The sequence below is a fragment of the Myotis brandtii genome, unplaced genomic scaffold, assembly GCF_000412655.1.
Source record: "Myotis brandtii unplaced genomic scaffold, ASM41265v1 scaffold29, whole genome shotgun sequence".
Lineage (NCBI taxonomy): Eukaryota > Metazoa > Chordata > Mammalia > Chiroptera > Vespertilionidae > Myotis > Myotis brandtii.
In genome coordinates, this window is record NW_005361075.1 from 1,115,806 (window position 1) to 1,116,169 (window position 364).

The 364-nt window shown below is 65.9% G+C and overlaps 1 protein-coding gene across 23 annotated transcripts in view; it reads right to left on the reverse strand.

The window, feature by feature from the left end:
- PCBP2 (poly(rC) binding protein 2) overlaps positions 1–364 on the reverse strand; it is a 22,428-nt gene extending 22,064 nt beyond the window's left edge. For all 23 annotated transcript variants that reach the window (XM_014542067.1, XM_014542065.1, XM_014542063.1 and 20 more), the window contains exon 1: positions 312–364. The gene's annotated coding sequence lies outside the window, so the exon portion shown is untranslated. The remainder of the gene's footprint in view (positions 1–311) is intronic.

Here is a 364-nt window from a genome sequence, read left to right on the forward strand (position 1 = left end):
TCGCCTCCCCACCCCCTTCAACCAACAAATCCACCGCCGCCCTCCCAACCGCGCGCGCGCCCTCCTTAACTCCTGCGCAGCCGTCACCGGGAAAAGGCGGGGGGAGGGGGGCAGGCCTTCACGAGGCCTACTAGGCCGCGCAGGAGCCAGGACCTCGCGTGAATGGCCGACCTGGCTGAGTGAGGGAGTAGGCGCTCACGCGAGACTACGCGAGGCCGGGGCTCGTGACGAGGACTGGAGCCCGCTAAGAAAGATGGCAAGAAGTGAAATAGTGCTATAGCCGGGGGCGGAGGGAGAATTTTGAAGCTTACCTGCAGGCGCGAGGCGACTGAGGGGAAAAGGGGAGCGGGCGGGAAGGGGAAGG